The sequence below is a fragment of the Aulonocara stuartgranti genome (assembly GCF_965226115.1).
Source record: "Aulonocara stuartgranti genome assembly, chromosome: 17".
In the NCBI taxonomy this organism is placed as follows: Eukaryota; Metazoa; Chordata; class Actinopteri; order Cichliformes; family Cichlidae; genus Aulonocara; species Aulonocara stuartgranti.
In genome coordinates this window covers 34,605,672-34,627,589 of record NC_138953.1, presented here as the reverse complement: position 1 = coordinate 34,627,589, position 21,918 = coordinate 34,605,672, and the positions used below count along the sequence as shown (strand labels likewise).

The window sequence follows — 21,918 nt, the reverse complement described above, 5'->3', positions numbered from 1 at the left end:
GCTGTAGTGTGTGTTTGGCTGAGTAAGAGGGGAAACCCCAGTGGTTAATTTGTAAATCACAACACAGAGAGTGTGCTGTTCTGTTATGTTAGGGGAAAGAAAAAGTAACAGAGCGCATCAATAAATTCAAAGCGCCTGAAGCACTTTAGACAAGTCCTAGCTTTCATAGCTAAAGAAAAATGTCTTTAAAAACAACACTTTTACATAGATTAACACGTGTTTGGAGGTGTTTTCTTTACCTACCATAGTCTTACAAATTGCTTTCACCACAGTTATCGTTATCCTCACTTCAAGCGTCTCTCCATTACTTTGCATGTCAGTTTTGGGAGGGGACACGATGATTATTTGACTGTCCAAACAGCTAATACTGTGCTGTTACTCTCAGGTAACCCTTGCTCCAGTCACCATCTACAAGGTTAGTCTGCAAGTTGATGAATTTGTGTTTGAGTGACTGTGATTTCCACAACAGCTCAGGTGGGAAAGCTTAGTGATTGCAAAGACTGTTTGTTTTACTCATGATATGCCTTTTAACTTAAAATATAATAAGATATTTGACCTTACTTTGAATCTTTTCACTTAAATACCTCCCAACCGGTTGCAGATGGCCGCCCCTCCCTGAGCCTGTTCTACCAGGTTTTTTCCTGTTAAAAGGGAGTTTTTCCTTCCCATTGTCAACAAGTATTTGCTTACAGTTGGTCATCTGATTATTTAAGTTTTCTCTGTGTTACTGTAGGGTCTTTACCCTAGGAATATATATTGTGATACAGTGCTATATAAATAAAAATGTAATTGTAATAAATAAACAGTAAACTGCACACAATATCAAAAACATATTTTTGTGTTTATAACTGATCAGGTCATTGTGTCCATGTCCCCACATAGCAACAAAAATGATGATCCAAACTACAAAAGGCAAGCGCCCCTGCAGTCTCTAGCATTTATCAGCAAAAAATGTTGTGTAACTTCCACCTTACTTTCTCAAACCGCATGTGTTGTGATAAAGCAGAGATAATAAATAAAACAGTTTCAATTATCTCTCAAAATGACAAATCTTTTTTGGACAGGAAGCTGCAGCTTGATACTTTCTGCATTCTTGCGCTGCGTTTTTAAAAAACAAATGATTCTCAATGCAGCATACTTCAGTCCCGTGTTTTATTTTCCACTGTCAGCGGCGATAACACAGCTGAATTCTGCAGGCTGTTATTGGTTATATATTTTGACTGTGACTCACTGTTCTTTTAATATTTTCTCCTCTTCCTCCAGAGCACATGCATGGGAGTTTTGTACTGTTCATCACACTTTAGGCTGCGCAAGATCCAAAGATATTTTGCCCTTGTTTTTTCTTTTTGCTGAGAGACAGCTTAAGACACCGACAAGCTTCACCGGCCAACATTCCCCTGCAGGCTGAGGGTGTGTTTACGTGTCCTTAAACACCATGCCTGAAGCTAAGTCACACTTAATTTGCAATAAAAATAACACCAGAACACGCCATCCATCATCTGAATCTAAGCTTTTTTGACTTTCAGGTTTGATTGCACAGATGTTCCACCTTAAACTGCAAACGGGTCTCTTTTATTCCCATTTATGAGGAGATCTAACTATATCCGGCCTCAAAATCTTACTTGAAGCTCTTAAAAGTTTACCACTGAAAAGAGATGATAAATTCTGATTTGTCAGCTGTTGATCCAATTTACCAAATGAAATCACTGCTCAAATGGAGTCGATGTAGCAGTTGGCTGAAAAAAGGAAAGGCTATAAAACACTGTCTTGCTTTTAAATGTTGGTTTTAAGGGGTACATTTGCATTAAGAGTTGGATTCTTTCTGCCCAAATCATAAATAATCCTGCAACGTCTCTGTGAAGCAGCAGCGGTCGAGAGCCAATATAATTCCGCTTCAGTCTTTGACTTTTTAAAGGCTGTGTCCCTTTTAAAAGTGCACTTTCAGATGCTACACCCACAATCATGCAGAACTGGGAGAAAAAGCATTCCAAAAAGTACAAATCCCACACAAAATAGGGATGTTTGGACGGCATCAAAAGGCTACTGCTCACTGGCAGTGCTCCATATGACCAAATATGGAAGGAAAAAATGCTGCCTTTTCCCGTAACCAAACTGGGAAAAGGGAAAAAAAGGGAAGGTTTTCTTGCATGCTGTGTGCACAGCGAGATAGAGCTCTTACACTCACTCCGCAGTGGCCACAGAGCTGGCTCCTTCCCAAAGCAGCATGACTGATGGTGATGTCGGACCTGCCGTGACATCTCAGCCAACACTGTCGGGCAAGCGCACACAAATACGCAAACACCTGCACGACTCAGGAGTCATGAAAGAAAGGCACACCAATCTTTTGGCTGCGGTGACGTTTCATTTTTAAACACACAAAAAGCTTTCTTCGCTCTCGCATATGAGCTCTATACCATTCTCAGCAATGCACTCTGAATCTGAGCCCCCTGGAAGGGAACATTCCTCTCTGTGAAAAATCCGCCATCTCCAACGCCACAGTTCTCTACTTCAGTTAGAAACAGTTTGTTTATCTGCCCCCAATATACAGAGTGGCTCTGACACTCTCCTGCCACTGCCTAAGAAATGCCTAATAAATCTCAATGCAGGTTTGTCATTTCACAAGAAACTTATCGAAAAATCTGAGATTTATTTTTTGTTTTCCTCCTCCTTCCATCAGGAGGGCGAAAACCCCCCTGAAAAGAACAATAAATAATGTGCTTGTGTTTTTCCAAAACTGCTTACTAAGTTACTCAACCTTTGTATCAAACCTGAAGTAACACTCTGACATCTGAAATAAGCTTAATGGCTTACCTTCTAAGGTGTATATGAGAACATGGATATCACTCTCATGATTGTGTGATAAATGACTGATTTAACATCTTTTACAGATTTTAAACAGGGATGCAGCTAGCTTGACTCAGTAGGTCTGCTAGGCCAAATGTAAAAAAATAGCAAAGGAAAGTATTTTTCACAATCTGAAAGGAGTTTCGAAGAGTTTGGAATTTGAGAAATACATTAATTTGGTTTCTGGCCTTATGTTAGATAAGAATATCTCATATCCCTTTGCTAAACATTCAACTAAACCCAGAATGTGACTGTAGGTTAGCCTAAAAATGCTACTATGGCTCTTTTAAAGTGATTAGAGTGATTAGAGATTAACATGAAACACTACATGTACTAAGGTTAATTTCCACCATGGAACCCTACGCTAAAAACTTGTCATCGGTTTAACAGTGTCTGTGAAGCTAGATTTAAGAAAACGGTTTATGGTTATAGTTTTTAGAGCATGTTAAGCATGTGTCATTACTTGGTTGGTCACTGCTAATAGCTTTACATTAGTTTATGTTAGCTAACTAACGACAGAACTACAACTGAGTGGAAAACAAGGACACTAAAACTAAAAAGCAGTAGGTCACTTTTGTGCTGCCCCTGGCTGCAAAAATGGGTTTATGTTAAAAAACCAAGGACATACTGTCCACTTTCACTCTCTGGCTGTTAAAGCAGTAAGTGTTTTTTCACTGTTGGCTAGCTTTGCTGAAACAGCCAACTGTTGGCCTTAATGTTAGCATTTGCAGAACATTTTAGAAATGACAACAGTGTGGAGGAAAACTTGTTTGAGCCAGTTGCAATGGTGGTTCACCAGACAGACATGCTGGAGTCAGACACTGTTTGATCTTTGCTCATCGGGTTGAGTGTACAAAGCGCCACAATTAGCTGGCATAGCAGATGTCCGCAAGATGAAGTCAGCAATATTTTATGCAATAAAGTAATCCTCCTTTTCCCAAGCACACCCAAATAGTTCTACATTGGCTAATTGTGCATCTTTAATAAGAAGAATGGCTGCATCCAGATATGTAACTGTGCATCAGTTTGTTGCTCATGGTTGGTCACCAGTGGATATTTCAGGCTCTAGGTGACTAGGATGCCAACATAATCTTTTTCCCACACTGGTAGTCGCTTCAGTTGCTCAACTTGAGAAATTGAGAAATTTTTAGCACTGGACCTACCTACATCTTGTCAGCAGCTCTACAGCGGACATTCCAGGCTCCAGATACCTGATAACGCTCCAACAGATTCCCTATTCTGTCATGGTTGTTGCTTCATGGTTGTTGCTTCAGTAGCTTGCCTCAAACCTAAAAGTAGTTTAGCTTGTTGCCTGCCCACTTGACATCACAAATGCCGCAGTCACACTAAATGGGACGGCAACCTCCTTGTGACCAGCAAAAATTGGTGATTGCCCGGTAATCGCATTGATTTGTTTCCCTTTTGGTGACCAACTGCAAGTAGTTGCAACACCTGTAGCCTCTGACCATACAAGCTGCAGTCCAGACTTGAACGGACTAAAATCTCTGTCAAGCACATTGGAAAAAGTTTGCAAAGAATCTAATTTCTAAATGCAGACAGATTGCTAACACTTTGCAATCAAGGTGAGCCATTCTGTGCTAAGTGTAACTTGTCTGAGATATGTCTGTTTGCAATAGGGGACTCAACTCAACTGGTTGCCAACTGGTTGCATTCTGGTTATCTTCCTATTTAAAAGTAAGGTTTCTGAGCGCCTACTACAGAGCCTTTTGTGCAGCTACTTAAGTTGCAGTGAGTGACACCTGGGTAGACCTGGCGGGTTATGGTAATCCTAGCATATTTAATTTGAGGTTCCTCCTCTATAAACCCAATCAGTCTTAAGACGGGAATTTTGACAACTCAAAAAACCCAAATGTAAAAGAATTCGGAAAATACACTTTTATGCGGGTTAGGTCACATGAAATGAAATGTTTTATTACCATGATACTTTTGACAATGAATGTTCTTTGCTTTGCTGCCAAGCAATGAAGAGGGGAGTGAAAGGCGATAAATAAGCCAATCTGGCACTTTCCTCCTCTGTTTGCTCAAGATCCAGGCAGCCTTGGTTTTCAGCGCAGCACCCCTCTTATGTAAGCGTCTCCTTGGAAAAAAAAATATACATCAGATATTCTGGTGCAAATATCCAGAATGTCAAATAATCTCAATAAATATGCACCCCTGCACTTGACATGCAACATTAACAGTCTGTTGTGGAATTCCACAAGGACATTATAGTCAAGCCCTCATCTTTTTGTCATTCAGAATCAACTGCAATGTCACAACAAACATGTTGTGAAGAGGCAATACAGTATTAAAAAAAGACTGTAATAGCATCAGAAAAGACAGGAATAAAATGAATATATATATGTAATTTCTCCACATCGTTTTCCTGTCAAAACAAAGCAGAGCTCTGAGGAATATAGAAGGACGTCATCATCGAATCATCCAGTACCTCAGGGTGCACTCTGACACTTTCAAGTGTATTAAATGGGAGGTTAAATAAATAATGACAGACAGATGCTCAGTGAAGTCAAAGACAAAGAAGAGGAGCTCAATACAATAAAAAAACAAACCACACAGACAAATAAGATTCCCGGGTACCTATAATAGCCTGACATATTCATTATCATCCCAACATTAGCTATGTGTCAAATGGTATCAGCATTTATAATGGCCAATGAATGAAAATAAAATGTAAATTTAAAAATGTAAGGAGAGATGGGAGAAACACCCTTTAGTCATGTCATGAGTGTTGACGTTGCATAGTTCCTCCACCAGAGGGCACTCTGGAACTCACATGTTTGGAATACTGCCACAAACACAACAGCCAGTTTATCTGATCACACAGTAGGTAAACGAGTAAATAAATAGCTAGAAATGCTAGAAAAATCTGTTTATGTTTTTTGTATCTGAAAGAAAAACAATATTGGGCGATATCAGGTAAAGCCTGCCAATAAATAAGGCTCTTAAAAGAATGTGAAGAAACAAATGGTGTAACCTAATGCCCAAACAATCTATGTATTGTGTTGAAGAAATTTCAACTTAAGTTGAACTATGGCTTGGCTATACTTTTATCTAATTCTATTTTTGTACCACAAGAAGGTGTAGCTAGATATAACTTTTTTAGAAGCATTTTATGGGGATAGCATTTAAAAAAGCAGTTAAACATCACGCTAAAATAATGCCCCTGGTGGCCAAAGTTTTTGTTAAATACAAATGGTAATTCTAAAAAAAAAAGTGTCTTTAAGGTTCGAGGATACCTCTAGCAGCAATGGAGGAGTTTTTCTTTCACACATGAACATGAGACCTGTCACGAATCCCTTCCTCGCCCTTCTCTCATGTCCATTTGCAGCCTGCTCTCGTTCCTTCAGGACAGCCTGTCTTGACACCTGCCTTCTGTCAGAGTAAATGAGGCCCGGGCAGGAGTCTGTGTCTCCTCAACAGGACATTAATCTGCTACTAGTGAGCTGACCGGGGAGACTTGTGGAACCAGAGTGCTGATGTATTGTGAGTCTAAGCACTGCTACTGCTGACACCACAGCTAGAGAACGGAAGAGAGAATATAAAAGCAGGATAGAATTAAACTGAAAAGATCTCAAGTAAGGATAAATTGGTTTAGTTCCTTTTTCTACAGTAAGCAGCTAAAAGATCACAGTTCCAGTTAACAAAAAAAATTAAGCCTGGCTTAAAGGCCTTTGAGCAGGATACTGAACTTTAATAAGAGTAAAGTCATCCTATATACACACCAAAGCTCAGTGACTGAAAAAGTATAGGTGATTAGCAAGAGCCACAGCACCCCACTGCCTCTGGTACACAGGCAATAACAAGACATGTTGGAAGCATTAAGGGAAGCATAAAAATGTATTTCTCGTTAAATTTGAGAGGTTCCTGATGCGTTTCTCTAAGGCAAAAACTGGAAATAAAATGGATCTGCTAACATTTGTGACATGCTTCTGGCGCGTTGGATGTGTGGCTCTCTCCGTGGCCAGGGAGAAATTACACTTCGGTGAGAGAAGGGGAGAAAATTGGAAAGATGACCAACCCCCCCCCCCAAAAAAAAAAGAATAAAAAAGAAGGCTGAGTGATTTATGTGGCTGACTCAAACTGTGCCACGAGAGAATGTCTTCCCATCATGCCTTACATGGAAACATGCATGAGGGGAGAGTGAGGCTGAAAGGCATGATGCAATGCCCCTGCACACTGAGAGCCTGTTGAAAACATGACAGCTAAGTGAAAATCCTGCCACGAGTTTGGGCCGTTTTATTTGTTCGAGCAGGCATCACAGCCCTATCAGGAAAACAAAAGGGAAAATGGCTTTAACAGAGGACATATTTATTTAAATCACTCCTAAATATCATAAATCTTTATCTTTCCTGCCTTGTTTTTGCATACAAGTCAGTAAATCATGCGGTGTGATGCCAATTTTTTTGAAGAGTGCTGCAAGGCTTTTCAAGGGTATTGCATGACAAGGTATTTTTCAAAATAAGGGGCTGCATTCCTGGAGAGAGATAGGAGGAGATTAAGGAGTGAGTGGGTGGGTGGGGTGGTGGGAGAGCAAGATGACCTGACTGAGTAGGCCTATTACTCACACTGGATGTGGAGTGATCCCCTGACGCTGCTTTCAGTTCAGCCTTTGTTGGAAGAAAAAAAGAAAAATCTGAAGGCTTCTTTGGGGAAGGTGCATCTACACAAGTCAGTAAAGAAGGTATGATAATAGAGAGTCTCTCAGCAGAGATCGAGGAGGATGTTTTGCTTTAATTCTTTGACTCTGTCTCTGGGTATTCATGCAGACGTGCTCTCAGTGAATTGATGCAGGACCAAACTGCTTAATGGTGGATGCGCTGGGACTCCTCTTCCAGGTGTGGAGATGAGAATATGCCTTTAAGTGGAATACTCAGCAGACGTTTGATAAATGGGCTTCAGTGGCCATGACAATGACAGAGACAGCATTCAGCAGGTTTAAGTTACTCTCCATACAAGTCTGCTGAGTATGCTTGCACCACTAATGTTTTTGGCCACTTGAGAGGAAACTGTAAAAACAACACGTGACTTTTAAGCTACTAAATGCCGCACTGTGAAAGACTTGTATTAATATTTGTCAGTGTGCCTCCGTTTTGGGACCCCCCTAGCCTTCAGTGCACATGCATAGAAGTCTTTTAAGGCAGGGAAAGCAGCAACAAGACCCACAGCACAGAACAGAGCAGGTATCAGTGACAGGTTGCAATCACACAGGCCTAGAAACTATTATACAACCATCTGGTAACCACTGTTTTGCACATGTCTCACTCTGTATATTTTATTTTATTTATTTTATATATTTTATTTATTGTTTACTCTATTTAATTTGTAAAATATGTGTACACACACACACACACACACACACACACACACACACACACACGTAGAAAAATATTTAGTATACACATCCAGAAATGCATATACTATTATATATTGTACATATATTTATTAGTTTCACATGTAGCCATTCTTGTATTTTGCTTGTTTACATTATTGTATTTTGCACAACTCTGTTGCTTGTGAAGCTCGCACACAAGAATTTCACTCACATGTGCTGTACCAATGTACCTGCACATGTGATGTGACAATAAAAGTGATTTGATTTGATTTGATTTGATTTGAAGGCTGTGCTACTGTCTGTAAACAACTGTCCAAGTTGTAGTGAAACTTGAAAAAGTGCAACACAAATTAAAGTAAAAAGCTGTGGTAAAGGTGGGTTGCAAAGCAGCTTGGAGCAGCTTGCTCTAGTAACTGTAGGCATGCTAAAGATACTTAAAATTGCACGAGATTTGCAGAATAGTATCAGCTAAGCCATCTAATCACATGAGCATAAAATCAGCTGTTATATGCTGATGTATTATGATTGTGGGCTTGGTTTGGCTTCATAGTCAGAGTGTGAATTTTGTGTATTTTAATGTATCTGCCATCCTAGTCAGCGGGAATTTGTAAATTGTATATCATTTTACAGTAATACTTCTATCAAATGCAAGCGTCACAAACTGAACATTTAAAGAGTACACTGAGGAAAAAGTTAGAATAAGAAGGACTTTGATGAAAAGGCCAAATCATAGCTCTTGACAAAGGGCTGCAGAGGTCAGCACAAAACTCAGCCAAATACACCAATCCTAATCCCAGTCCACCTCCACCAACTGTCGCATGTTATGAAGGGAGCTACAAATACAGACCAGTAAATACAGTAATCCGGTAAAGCACATGTGTTTCAGTGGGTTTGCAGTAACATTTTTCAAGATATCAGAGCACTGTTTTTGAAACAGCAGAAGCACATTCTCTAAGTGAGGGAGCTCACCTCGCCATCCAAAAGATACATTCCAGCCTTTTCGTACCTCAAATCCTTTCAGGGCTCTGCAGGGCTGAGGTTCACTAGCTTTACCCGATCTCACTTTCGTGCATGGCTGTGCTGAATGTTGCCTTATTAGTGTGGCAGCCAGCCAGCTAGGATGGGTATGTCTTTGGCTCCTCTAAATCCCCGTCAAGGTTAAAGGCCCAAACGAGGGTCTTAAGGACTAAAACATGATCCATGTAAGTTTGCAAACGCAGACACGTCGAGCTATGCGAGACTAAGACACATCGTCACACAATTCTTAACACAGCTCAAGCATAAGATGAAGTCTGAGCGATGAAGCCGAGGTGACTATAGCATGAAACCGCAGGAGATCTCTGCACGTACTTGAATACTTCCTTCATGAGCGCTTCAAAGGAAACAGCCTCCCTGAGGACAGAGACTCATCTTTGTGAATGTTAAAGATATTAATTTTCTCCTTTTGGACCAGACATTGGCATTTCACATACTTGCATTAAAAATGATCCATAATCTGTATAAAGCATGACTGTTTAGATTCCAAAGTGAGCCCTAGCTCTAATACCCAGAGTACATAACAACAGAGCAGCTTTCTTTAGACTTGAACTCTGCTGTTCAGGAGAGCTACCCCACGTCTGTCTTCTCTCTTTCTGTGGTTATGTGACTTTGGGATCCACTGCCAGAAATTCCAGGAAACTCTAGAGCTTCACGAGACATAACAAAGCTCTCTCTCTTCCTCAGTATTTGTCTCATTACACTATGTTCCTCTGTCTGCCCCAGCAGGCCTGGAAGCTCTGCAGCTCAATCTCCCTGGGACGAAAAGTAATTTAATTCAGTGACTGATTGACTCATATCATACCGCTATAAATGCTGGCTTTCCTTACTATTAATGCCTATGCTAATTCTACACCAAAGACTCTTTGGACCATGGAAGGCAAAATCCTTGTTGAACGCCATTAGCATGATGTGGCATTTACCACTAAATAAAGGATAAAATTCAGCTTCAGAGGTTAATATATGTGCAGTATTTAAGCTTCTTAATTCCTAAATTTATTGGAGTAACACATATCTAAGACAGGCATGAAATTGTAAATAATTGAGCAGTGCTTTTAGGAGGCTTCTCTTGTTGCTCCGTTGAGATTGCTGCAAGCTTTTTGTAGCTCATGGCAAAACTGGAAATGAGATTTGGTTCACAAAGCAGCAGCGCTTGATGGGAATAAATCCAAAACCACATCCAACAACCCCACCACCACCACCATTACCACTAATCTGTCCAAAGGGGTTCACCCATGTCCTCCAGTTGGAAATTTGTGCTATGCATCTGGGTCAACTCTTTTTTTCAAATGGATAGATGCCAGCCTGCCTGAATCCCCTCATACACATGCACCTACAGAAATACCTATGCACTCACCACCCACCTTGTGTTTATGTTCAGAGCTTGAGTGACTGGTATTTCATTTCGGCCTGCCCCGAGCCCTTTTGCACAGTTTGGCTTGGCCGGTGTACCATTACTGGTCATTAAGTCTAACCTGAACTAATAGGGGCCTATTTTCCAAGGTGGTCTCCCAGGTGGCTGTTACAGGAGTGAATGGCACCGCGCAGCTCAAGGCTCAACTTAGGAATCCAGAATCTTGTGAAAAAGCCGTCGTTGGGATGCAAGCCAGACACCGTCATATATGCGATGCAGTCTCTTTGATAACAAGCACCCATTGTTCTGGGGGTGGTGGTGGGGGGGGTCATCTGGGTGTTTTGTTTCTCATTAAGGCACGTTTAATGAGGCCAGTCATAATAGGAACCCTACCCCATCCTTAACATGCACTATATTACATTTGAACCTTTCTCAACATCTGAACAAATGAACCGTCCATTATCCTTCTGGAACCCTGAACAGAATGGAATCAAACCAATAAAAACAACAAGTCAATGATATCTAGCAGAGCTAAATCTATAGAAAACACCTTACTACTCTGTTTGCAGATATCTTATTTTAACATGAACATTTTCATGTTTTAACCGTGCTCAGCTCCAATGTGACATGTGTCATCATTAATCAGAAGAGAAGGAGACATTAGTCTAGAAGCGGGGGTAATTAATCCGCGCTCACACTCCATTAGATGTCATGCTCAATTTGTGCTGGAGAGCTGTGTACTGTGTAAACAAGCAGAGGCGATGGGACCCACAGCTATTACTCCTGAATAGCATGGCACCTCAGGACATGTCCTAGTGCTGTACCCCCAAGAAAGCTAAACTTACTTGCTGCATAGTTCAAGTGGATAATACAGCTCAAATTGTAAGTAAAATGAAATGAATCCTTGCCCGTATTAGATAAATGCGATCATGTGGTGCTTTTATAGGAAATTTGTGAACTCTGATGTCTGATCAGAGGCTAATCGTATGCATATGTATTTAGTCATAAAAAAAGTGACTGGACTTTAGCACTGTAGCCAAACTATAAGCCTCCAACAAGGTTAAGCTGCAGTAGGGCATATAGTATGAATCAGCCCTTACTTTAATAAGTACCATTTGGCTGTCACCTCGGCGGCTGTAGAGCTGCTCTTTTACAGTAAAGCCCCTCCAGTACAGAGCTGGGGTTATTCAATAAAAACCTGACTGAGTGTTTCTCCCAATCACCACTGGCAGAGCTCTGATGAGGTAAAAAGCTCTTCTATGCCAGCCTATGTCCCTGCGGAGCAGTGTCTGATTAAAATGGTTTTCTGAGGCCATATTTTTGTTCTCCTTGTCCCCTTGCCAGACCCGAGTTTGAGTACAGAGAGAAAAACTGACAAATTACCTAATGCTCACTGAAACGAATCCACAAAAACAGATCTAATCTATTTAAAGGCCTCCGATAGGTGGACAGATGGGAGCAATGTTTTTTTGGGGGGGTGAAATTGGTGGTATCCATATCTCAAAGTCACTGGAAAAGAGAATGTTGAGTGTATGCCTGAACATACTGTACATTTGTTACTGGTAGTGATGGAGGAAAGACTTTGCATCAGCCATTCTGTGATTTGATCTTCACCCTTAATCACTTTCACACCCCTCCCCTCCCCACACTTATCTTTTCGACCCCTCTCCACCGAACTCCTCAGCCGAACAGGGCAGTGACATGTGAAGTGGAAAGAAGTGGTAACAGCGGAGTGGCCTACTAGCTTTTGTACTCACCCGTCCTCTCGCCTTGCTTGTAATACATTCCTGAGCAATCCTCGGAGGCCCATATGTAAACGCCTGAGTATGCTTCTGATTAGGAGGCACAAAGAGTACACTCTATAAATGCACTCTTAAACAATTACCACTGCTCCCAACTGCAGCTCCGACACAGGCCTCAGACTGTGCTGCAGCCTATTCAGGTGATAAAGTTGGATGTGGACCATTTACAACAATGTGCCTTGTCTTACTTTGAAAATCAGATTGAAAAAGGTTTGACAAGTATTATGAATGCAAATGCTCAACAAATGCTCAACTATACTTTCAATTATTAAGGACTGGTTTAAAGTTCTGTCACAGAATTTAATGCATAGCCGTTATCCTACAGAAAATTATAATCCTTCAACTTGCTTGCACTTTTTTGATTCACTCTCTGAGCTTCCACCACTGAATGGCCTATAATAAACACAGTGCATACTACCTATCCAGAACCAAGGAGCCCATTTGGTTCTGGATAGGTACAACCAAACCTGAGAGCCAAAGCAGACCACTATCTAATAAACAGATTCGATCTTTCACCACCTTAGCATTTTTATGTGGATACTGGTACGGTAATTTTAAAATCAGATATTATTATAATATTATATTCTTTCAGACATATGAAGCATACATAGATTTCTCTAACATTTGTTGTTATGTATTTACTTGTGACTACTCAGAGCAGCTGGTTGTAGTTCCAACTGCATTGCTAACACTAATGTTGCAGAGTGCCCTCTGGTGGCCAAACTATGTAACGTCACCACTTACCATATTGTTGAAGGGTGTTTCTCCCATCTTTTCATTCCTTTTCAAATATTTATTTATCAGGCATCATAAATGCTGATACGACAGATCGGCAAATAGCTGATAGCAATCGGCTAATAAATTAGTCGGGCTCTAGAAAAGACATTAAGTTAGGTTTTCAGAAATGAAATGTTAAATTAATGATGATGCTGTCGAAGTTGTATATTTGTAACTTTTGGCAACACATACAATAATTAACTAAAGTTTTGTTTCCAATGCATCTACTAAGAACTTTTGAAGGGATGGGTGAAATTCCCGAGAAATTAATTTATCCTTCAAGTCCTTAGGGGGTAGCACTTTCTGAAAGTTCAGGAAGTTTAAGGGTGGGGCTTGCAGTACAGTCAGTCTCTGCATTAGCCACTAACTTTAAGTTGAGAGAGATCCCAAAGATCCCATTATGAATGAAGTTATTTCACAAAACTATATGTAAGGACAGTATTTGCTTTTTAATATCTCAGTGGGCTTGCTTAATTTTATTCTGTCTTTTGGCTACGCTGAACATGTAGCATAAATCACCCTTCCACTATAATGAATGAAACTAGCTTAATCGAGCGTAAGAGCATTTTTGCCACAGAGATCTGCTCTGCCCAATTTAAAATACACAGCCTTTTGCCATGTTTAGCCAAAGCACAAGAAAAGATAAATTCCACTTTGCAAACAGTGCTTTAAACTGCAATCTAAACACAGACAACCAATGTTCTTTAGGGACCTTTTAGTTCTGTGGAAAAATTACATGGGACTAAATGTCTGGATATTTTGGCTGAAAATGGTTTTGTAGTGTTGCCTTTGAGGCTTGTTTTCACTGAGTCAGAGTAGTCAAAAGAAAGCAAAAGTTAGAACTGGAACTTTTACAGGCATTTTAAATATGATAACTTCCTCTATTTGTCTGTTATTTGGCTTACTCCATAAACTGATTTATCTCGACTCTAGGAGGAATCAAGAGTTTAATCAAGCAAATGACTGGCAGATTTGTTAAAAATAATTGCTGGTTGCATCCCTAAATACCTCAGCAAGTGTGAGACCCTCTCCTGAGATTTTACATCAATGAATTTTTAAACGCTTAGAACTTGGTTGGAAAAATAACACAACTATGAAGCTCATCCAAAAGCTGAAACTGAATTACAGTAGAAGTCTGACTCATGTGAATATCCATGTAAGGACACAGTGATTGTTTTATATGTATGAGCTAACTCCTCTACCATCATTACAACATGCAAGCTTGATCTCGCTCTTGCCAGTTCTCACTCCCAGGATGGCAGACGTCCAGCACGGCCTCTCCAAGCTGTCCTTTAAATTCGCCTTTCGGCACGTTTAGCGTTTCTACAGCCACAAGCATAAATCCAGCAGGCCTATAACTGACCTGCACAATGCTCTGTCTGTCTGTCTGTCTGTCCCACCCCCCGTGTACAATTCATAGGCCGGTTAACCTTGCTAACCGTGTAAATATATGACCTCATTAGTCATATGTTCACACTGAATGGTATTTTTCACACACTCCTCTGGGATTTACATCACCTTATTACCTCCACGTTCCCTTAATTCCACATTAACAAAAAATATGGGACTTTTAAAGTGCGATTTAACAGGCTCTTGATTAGCCCTGTTTGTTTAGTTTTGTGGACTCTTTCGGGAGGAAGACGAAAAGCTGAGAGGAGCAGGGAGGAGGAGGGGAGGTGAAGAGAGGACATAGGAATGGAAAGTTGGCAAAGAGATGAAGCTGGGTAAATGAAAGTTTTATCAATCATTTATTCTTGAGATAAATTTAAAGAAAAATAAAAGCTTAGGAAGGATATATTGGTGCTGAAGGAAAAGTAACGTAACTGCTATGAGAGAGGGGCACACAAGGTGGCTTCTCTGCCACAGGGACACACTGTGCATCTCTGGAGTCCCAGCGGGAGGACGGTGAAGGAAAACACAAGGCCAATCAGCTAACAAGCTAACATAGACATTTCCTGTGCTTGTTTTATCAGAGGAGAAGAAGCCCAAAGGCTAAATGTCCCCTCTCAACAAGGTTGTACACTTCTCAGAATAACCTGCTTTGGGAAACCAAGAGGAGAACATGCAACTTTTTAGCATGACATCAGAAATGCTGCTTAGGATTGCTGACCTCACTCTCACACTATCAATCATCGACAAAAAAAAACAATGAAATGCAGACCACGTGGGGAAAAGAGAAGATTTTTTACCTTTTAAGATATAAAGCAAGGCTGCCTCATGAATTTAATCATCTCCCACTCAAAAATCTAAAGATTTAGTAAGAGCTAAAGGATCATAATATTCCTTTTTTGTGTTTTTTTCTATAGCTATGAAACTTCTGGCAGAGCTTGGCATCTGGCAACTAGCAGATGGTGAACCAATATGCCAATTACCAACACTGACATGCCGTGCTGCCTATTATTCAATCTGGCCTTGAGTGATCACACTTTCAAGTCAGAAAACGATACGAGTGAGAGGTTGATCTAACAAACCCTCTCCATCCGAGTGTGACTAAAGCTCAGAGGAATTCAAACGCAGGTCTTTTGTGCCCACATGACTGCTTCAGACGGGGCGACTGAAAGTTAGTTGAGAGTGAGTCTGAAAAGGAAAGGAAGCAAAAGACAGCTCGATCCTAAAGTGTGTTAAAGAACTGCAGCTTGGAAATAGCTATGAAATTGTGGTTTGGTTAAATAGGACTGAATATAGTGGCAAATCTCTTATAGGCCAAGGAAAAAAGAAGAGGAGCAGAAGAAATCTCCATCACCCAAGAGACAACCAGAGCCTAATTGTAGAGTGAACAAATGCCAGAACATCCAAGAACACTTTGCTCCCACTGCACAACTGTTCCATGTCAGTTTGGCTGCAAAGCGAAGAACAACAAACAGCATATGAGCCTAAATTACACACGGAAATGTGTCATGGCATAAGAGATTTTCCTCCTAACATGGAAAATAACAGGAATTTATATATCGCAAACATCTTCCAAGCTCTTAAAGCATAAATAAACATCTTCTAAGGTTTCCTTCACAAGCAGTTAACCATCCCTACCAGTTTTTACCTACCACTTGCTGACCGCCATTACCCAGTGAAATAGTTAAGAATTCTTCCCCAACCCGACATCTGCCCGTCTGTCCAAGCTCACCAATATTATACAACTTAGTATGCGGTTCTGGATGCAGCACATCTAAATTACATGCTATCAAATTCAAAAGGCAAAAGGAGGGGGGGGAACAGCACAGAGTACACTGTAGGGCTCGAGTCCAGGACCAAGAGTCCCCTGAGTGTTAGCTACACGTCAATCACAATCACTTCAAAATGAGGTGAACCCCATCCTACTCCTGCTGTTGTCCAGAAGACAAACTTAAAACCTTCACTGACGTTTTTTCCCCCAAAGCAAGTGGTGCTCACACTAATGACAAGGACAACACTGATAAAACAGGAAGTGCTCATTTCGCTTGCGGTTCCCCAGCATACTCATGCCATATTCTTACAACAAACAAATCTGCATGAAATTAAGCCAGCGGGCAAAAACATTCGAGCACAGGAAACATGCTTGACATAGTTTCACTGGTCCGTTATGAGAAGAAACCAGAAAATAGCTCTGGCACCTGCTGTGCAGAAACAATGTATGTTTGGACTGACGTGTCTTCATGTTTGGAAAGTGTACCACATGGGGAGTTTGGGTAAAAATAAAAGAAAAAGAGAAAAGAATCGTCTGATCATTTGTGTTTGAAATTTGCCTCTGTCAGTTTTCCACTCTATTCAAATTTCAGTTGAGACACTTGGTTGAATGCCTTGGCTCAGCAGTGCTAAGAAACTACTGCCTTGCAAGGGAAACTCTGGATTCTTGCTTTGGAATATGATGCTGTGGTGGATTATGAGTATCTAGCATTAGACTTCAACAAAGCAGCCACATATATTACATTCATGTAAACAAATAATTAGCATTTCTTGATTTTAGTGAGAATAAGGCACAATAATCAGCAAACGTCTTGAGTTAAATCAGCAAGAAAAGAAAAATGGGATGAAAAATGAGATGGAGAGAGTGAGCGGGAGCCAGGATACAGTAACTAGAAGCCTTTCACCGCACTGTGCAGCTCAGAGCCAGACTCCGGAAATGCATGGCAGTGTTCCCTACATCCTGCCTGCCCAGCCCTAACCCTGGCCCTCGCCCACACTGCCAAACCCATGTTATCACTCTGTGCAATTACCTCCACATTCTTCTGCACCCATATCATATCGTTCCAATTATAAATCCATACAGAGCACCACATTTCCAGTGTATGGCTTGCAGTCTGATGTGTGCTCTGTTTAAATATGTGTGTGACAGTGTGAACATGCATGCAAAAACCTTACTTTGGCAGTTGTCAGGAAGCACTTTAAAAACAAAGTGGCTCAACTAATCAAACAAAAAATTTTAAAAGCATGATTCGGCGACACGTATATAAACAGAGACGCATAGAGACAAACAAAAAAAAAACCCTAAACATTTGATCTTAACAGTGAGGAGTTGAGGGCTGTATGTTATGATGTGTTGGAAATAGTATGATGTGGGCTGTGTGGGCTCATTGCAAATTAACACATCTGAGTGGTTTGAGTGATCATCTTCATCCAGTAATTAAACCTTTCTAACTTGATAAGAATACTACTGTGATGACAACAAGCCAATCACAAGGCACAAAGGAGCTTTATTAAAAACAACACAAGCTTTGTTTAATGAGTATAAAAATGGCCTTCAAAGCCAGCGGAGGTATCACAATCTTAAACCTATGTCAGAGATTGTAAGGCTGTAAGCAATTTATGCATAATAAAAAAAGACAGTAGATGTAATTATGTAAACATTTAAATAGATACACATTGTTCGATCAGATCGATAGTTTAACAAGCTTTTTAGCAAGCTAGAAATTGCGGATAAATATTTACATAGTAGGATAAAAGCAAAGGCAGCATAAAACATGGACATAGCCTCAAGGTCAGAAAAATTACGCTGATATGGAAGTGCCTTAAAACGGCATTTTATCTCCAGGTCACCAGATGGCGATATCTGTGGTTGCAAAAAACCCTCTGGTCCTATAAAAGTCTAACCAAATAAAATATCTGTCTTAATCTCTGTAAACAGTTTTCTGTTGAGTTCTATGAGCTGAGTCTCTCATTTTGAATCATACTGAATAAAAAAAAGATCGGCTTCTTCCTGTTAAAAGGAAGTTTTTTCTTTCCACTGTTGCCAAGTGCTTGCTCATAGGGCATTGTCAGGGTTTTTTCTGTATTAATGTAGGGTTTTTACCTTAAGTATAAAATGCCTAGAGATGTCTGTTTCTGTGATTTAGTGCTATACAAAGTGAATTAAATTAAATTTAATTAAACTGAATTGAAGTAACAGGCAAATAATGATACAACTGACTATATAAGTAAATAGTTGCACAGTTTGTCAGGGTCTGTTCTGTATGTCTGCTTCTTGGGTCCAACACACCAATAATCATGACACAACAAAAAGTAACAGATAAATAGTACAAATATATAACTAAAAGTAATAGACACAGGTTGAACAGTTACCAAAAAGGAAAGGATGAATTGTTAAATGGTTAGCTAAAAGAAATATATAGTTACATAGTTTCTAAGAAGTAGTATTTGAAATAAATAAATAGCTATAAGGAATGGATAAGTAATGGATAAATAGAGATACAGTTACCTAAAAGAAATTGTTAATTACAAAAGTAATGGCTAGACTGTGGTATGGTGATCAAAGGTGTTAACTGTATTCCACAGATGAAAAATTTAAATGGACACAAAGAGAACATTAAATGAATGGCTGCTACAGATACCATGAGATGGCTGTGGGGTGCATAAGGTTGGAACTACTGTATTAGAAGTGTGTTATTCATTGCATTCCTGAGGCTATTCCAGTCATCTGTCATCAGGTTGCTCCTGCACCTTATAAGGAGCAGGAGGGCATTCTCCACTTGTTTTCCAAACACTGCGCAACTTATCGGATACAGTTTCATGGACAATTACTGTGCTGTCTGTTTCCTGAAAGTATTTAAAATGGAAAAAAACCCCAAAACCTTACAGATCAACCTTTTGCAGTTCCCTCCACCCTCTTACACTTACCATGCTTCTATTTCACAGATACTACTACGTAATAAAGCTGAGATCAAAAGACTTTATGCCCAAACTGAAGTACAATGAGAGCCGAAGAGAGGTTTTTTTTGCCTCCGGCGTGGTAGGATTGCAGAGAATGTCATACCTTGAGAAGAGAATTCATTTTTGAGTAAGAAGGCCTGCCCTCTGAAAGACTGCCCTGTGGCTTTGTCTGCAGGAGATGCTGGACGTCTTTAAGACTCAAGCATTAATTTAAAAAAAAGAAATTTAAAATCTTATGTTCAGATTTGATCTTTTGAAGGGCATTTGTTGAGCTGGCATCTATACAAAGTTAGGATAACTGCCCTTATCCTAGCTCTGCACACTTTACGAATGCCTTTCTAAACTAAGGGTGAAAACCACAACCTTCCTTTAGTGTCTGGAGGATGCTGTTGACAGAGAGTCAACATCAACAGGCCAAAAAGTAGAGCAACTTTTTCTTCAAACCAAAAAAAAAAAAAAAACTTCCACCAGGCTGCACTGAGTGGCTACTTTGGCGATGAGAAACTTGCCCACCCCTCTTTCTTCCTACTGCCCCTTCATACTTTGTTCGCTAAAGAATCAGAAGGCGTGAGCGCGCATTGCAAGAGCGTGCATACGGTATGCTTTTCTTTATGCATCCCCACAATAAAAACACATTTTTAAAAAAGCTCTCTGGGCCTGCAGCTGGGAATCATGACGTCACCATGCCTTTAGTGAACCAGCAGCGTGAAACGCGCACAAAAGAGGGAGCGGCTCCCAGCCAAGAAATTCCGAAAAGTAAAATCAGCAGCCCATGCGCACAGCAGACATCCAAGTATGATAATCTGCCATCGTAACGCGGCCTATTGCATCATTGTTTTTGTTTGTTTTTTACGTCATCTTTAACTTTCCACCCACAAAAGGTCTGATATCGTCTGTAAAAGTTTAAAGTTGTTGTCTTTTTGCGCTTACCTGTGGATCACGACGGGACAAAGTAGAGCTCTAGAGTCGAGTGAGAGGAGTGGAGAGGAGAGGAGGGAGCCTAGTCTGCAGTCGGGTCCTCCACTACACTCAATGATAAAACCAAACTCAAAGCCCGCTCAAGCCCCTCCCACATTTTTAAGACATACAGTACACATCTACCCTTGGCTGCATTGTACGCTTCGGTCTGTTCTTGTAACGCCGAGTCCAAAGTGAAAAACTCAGCTCTCCTAAGAGCTCGTGCAAAACTCCCAACATCTAGAGTGACTCTGGGCAGAAAATGCACACTTTTGGGGGGAGAAAGCCTTCTGGGATAAATAAAGTGTCAACAGAGATCGCATGAGATGTTTATCTTGGACAAAAAAAGGGGCTCACGGTGCAGACCAGCAGGCCCCAAAGACTGCATAATGTGTTGGCAACTGAGTTACAGAGTTCCTTTAACTGCTCACCATTATGTGAGCCATCATAACATGACAAATAACCACAGTTATCAAATTATATAACTGCTCAAGACATTCATTTATGCAGTGACTCTGAAAAGGCATGTGTGCTAAGTAAAATGAATATCTCATTAGCTAATGTTGCCAAGCTATTGACATGCATATGAGTCTTAGTGGGAATCCAATTTTCCTTTGATACTTACTCACTCTAGCAAGAATTTTTTTTTTTACAGATATAAAAATGTCCCTGTCCATTAGAATGAAGTTTTTTCCTACCAGTTTAAGCAAACTCTTGGCTATAATTTAGCAAGATTTTGTCATTTGCACTGATAATGAGTTCTCTATACTGTCTATATGTATATACACTCATCAGACAGTTTATTAGGTACACTTTAATAGTAACAGGTTGGACCTCTTTTGCCTTCAGTTTCAGAAAGATGCTAGAAATATTCCTCACATATTTTGGTCCATATTGACGCAACAGTTTTACACAGTTCCTGCAGATTTCTCATTCTAAGACATCCCAAAGGTACTCTAACAAGCTGAGAACTGGTGACTTTGGAGGCCATTTCAATATAGTGAATTCATTGTCATGTTCAAGAAACCACTTAAGCATGATTTGATCTTAGTGAAACGGTACGCTATCCTGCTGGAAGCAGCCATCAGAAAGTATGTGCACTGTGGTCATAAAGAGACATGGTCAGCAACAATATTCAGATGCGCTGCTATGTTGGTACTAAGGGGCCAAGAAAATATCCCCCACATCATTCAACCCCAACTAACCTGAACTGTTGATACAAGGCAGGGTGGAGCCCTGCTTTCTTGTTCTTTATGGTGAACTAGTGGCACCTGATGTGGTCCTCTGTTTCTGAAGCCCATTGTTTTTAGTGCATGATGCTCTTCTGCAAACCTTCACTGTAATGAGTGGTTATTTGACTTCTCTGGCATTTCCACCCAGAGAACTGCACCTCACTGGATATTTTATCTTTTTGGAACCAATCCCAGTGGAAGAACAGTTTCTGAAACACTCAGACCTCTGGCACTAACAACAACTTAAATCACCTTTCTTCCCAATTCTGATACTCACTTTGAATCTCAGCTGCTTGAGATGGTCTTGACCATGTTTACATACCTAAATGACCTAAGCTACTGTATTATATAATGAGCAGATGTATAGGTGTACCTAATAAAGTGAAAGCTAAATGTGTATATTCAGCAGGGTGTGTTCAAATGATGGAGGATATATGATCAGGT

The 21,918-nt window shown here is 40.4% G+C and overlaps 1 protein-coding gene across 1 annotated transcript in view; it reads right to left on the bottom strand.

The window, feature by feature from the left end:
* Positions 1-20,343, bottom strand: part of cald1a (caldesmon 1a) — a 64,843-nt gene extending 44,500 nt beyond the window's left edge. Inside the window, exon 1 of the mRNA XM_082509600.1 lies at positions 20,216-20,343. The gene's annotated coding sequence lies outside the window, so the exon portion shown is untranslated. The remainder of the gene's footprint in view (positions 1-20,215) is intronic.
* Positions 20,344-21,918: the final 1,575 nt, after the last annotated feature.